The sequence below is a fragment of the Engraulis encrasicolus genome, chromosome 15 (genome assembly GCF_034702125.1).
Source record: "Engraulis encrasicolus isolate BLACKSEA-1 chromosome 15, IST_EnEncr_1.0, whole genome shotgun sequence".
Taxonomy (NCBI): Eukaryota; Metazoa; Chordata; class Actinopteri; order Clupeiformes; family Engraulidae; genus Engraulis; species Engraulis encrasicolus.
In genome coordinates this window covers 11687740-11690239 of record NC_085871.1, presented here as the reverse complement: position 1 = coordinate 11690239, position 2500 = coordinate 11687740, and the positions used below count along the sequence as shown (strand labels likewise).

At 42.4% G+C, this 2500-nt stretch overlaps 1 protein-coding gene across 1 annotated transcript in view; it reads left to right on the top strand.

Moving 5' to 3' along the window:
- tulp3 (TUB like protein 3) overlaps positions 1-2500 on the top strand; it is a 45755-nt gene that overhangs the window by 4145 nt on the left and 39110 nt on the right. The window lies entirely within an intron of this gene.

Below are 2500 nucleotides of genomic sequence, written 5' to 3'. Positions count from 1 at the left end.
TGAACACATAAACCCCTGTAGAGCCACATCTGTCAGTGTTAAATGAGGCCAATTCTTGACTGGTGGAATGGCTCGGGTATCGCTTGAAATTTTGACATACGCAATTATATTTCCAATGTAGAAGTCAACTCTTGCAAAGTCATCCAGTAAAAATGTGAGGTATTACCAACATTTTACTTGGAACACGAACCCCACTATAATATGTTTGTCAGCATTTAAGGCGCCTTTTGAATCCCAGATAAGCAAAAACTGATATGGAGGTGGAGCACAGAGCATACAAGGGGTGCAGTAGATGACAGGAAGTTGTTGTGGGGTGTGATAGCTTGGTATTAGGGTGGAAAGACCTTTCATTAAGTCCGGCTTAGGTCCTGGTGGTGAGTCACACAGGGCCTGTGCTGTGATGAGCAGGGCTGATAGTAATCGTGTCTTCAGACCAGAAGCCACTAAGACTGTAAAAATCGATCGCTCGAAAAAGCAATTGCAGGTACAAAAGCAATGAGTGACAACACTTGGGCGTCTAGAGCAACTTAAAAAAAAACCAAAAAAACACTTAAGCAAATGAGCTAAATCACGATACAACTGCAAAAAAAATGGTAAGCAGTTGGGATGCAGGCATGTTCTGCTTCTTTCAGTTTTCCCAGTATTTGTCCGGGAAGGACAACATTTGCTACTTTGAAAAAGGGAGTGTGTAATGTTTGTATGTCAACATTTAGAAGATGCGTTAGTTAGGTGCATAAAGTCTGATTCCAATGAGTAACATCTTTTGATTTTCACAGGATGAAGTGGAAATCAAGCATAGAGTAGTGCTAGATGAAATGAAGAACTTGTTTTTTTGAGCATCTATCCTTGTATGACGACATCTCGGCAAAAAACGATGATATTTTTTTGAGGTGACCAATAATGGTGTGATGGCACCATGGGCCAAGTCGTCCCTTCCCTTCCCAGGAGTAGGCATGTCCTTGGGGAAGCGTGGGTTCAATCGGCCCTTTCTGGAAGATTCCCCCCCAGGCCCCATGACACTGTGTGGGCAGCAGCTGCAACAACAAGTCAGCTGTCAGTTGTCTATGCTGCCCTCCCATCTCCCACTCCCAGTCCCCCTCACAGCCCCATCTCTGTCTCACACTCTCAGTGTGGCTTCCTCCCTTTATTTCTCACATATCTGACTCCCCCTCTCCCTCTCTCTCTCCCTCTCTCTCTCTGCCAATTCCTCACCCTCTCTTTCTTTAGAATAGAACAGAAAACATGCAGAACATTAGAATAGAATAGACTTAATTGTACTAATTGTATAATATTTGTCTGACTTCACAGCATAAAAAAAAACATAGGAACATGCATACAAATCCTTCCATTACACAAAACATGCATAAATACATGCACATCCCATCACACCTACTGTATATCCTCCCTCTACTCACACTGCCCAGCATGCACATCGTAAGCAAAGCACCAGTCCAGCCTCTTGTGTTTTTAGCTGACCTCTCTGTATTCTGTATGCCTTACCTCCCCTACAATAACTCCTCTTTACCCATCCCCCCCAACCCCCCAGCCCCACACCTCTCTCCGATACTAGTGACTGATCAACAATCCCACATGACACAATTGTAACACCTCCCATCTTCTCTCCCGGTCTCTTGTCACGCTCAGTGGATGTTGAGCAAATCTGAGAGTGGATCAATTCCCATCCTCCATCCCTCTTTCTCAACCTCCCTCCCCTCTCCGTCTCTCTCTCTGTTGCTATCTCACTCTCTCTGTCAGGGACACCTGTCTGAAGAGCTGTGGCTGAGTGTCTATTGACTCTATTCCCACTTGTATGTAGGCTGCTTGTTTTTTTTCCACATCACCACACGAGCTTCTCTCTCCTAATGAGAAGGTGTTAAGTCTGTTGATGGATATTACACACCCAAGTACACTGGTCACGGAAAGCCCTTTAATTGTGCAAGATGTTGTTGCTGGGTTTCGATGAATCCATGATGTGGGCAGGTTTGGCAAACACAGAAGTGGCTTGGGTAACATTGTGTTGTTGAGTGCTTGTTGAAATAATAATAATAATAATGATTATAATAATAATAATAATAATAATAATAATAATAATTATTATTATTATTAAAAAAGAAATCAGAAATAGGGATGCCTTTATGTATTTTTTGGCCTCTTTAATACAACCTTTAATCAATACATGGAATCAATACAACACTATAAACATAGTTGAATTTTAACAAACACTATAAACATAGTTGAATTTTAACAAAACAAATCATAAACTAAATCAATAACTTAATAGCACAGCACCAAGGAATGAACACAAGGCTCGCAGGTGGATGGTCAGTAGCAAGCCACTCAATCTTTTCTGCGTTTGGGAAATAGCACAGACATGTGTCTCAATTAGATGAGTCATTAGCAAGCAAGTCTACTTCATCCTGGACTGGTAGTCCCCCCAGGCACCTGATGCCAGCCTGCATTAACATAGGCACACGTACTGTATGCACACACCGTGTGTGTG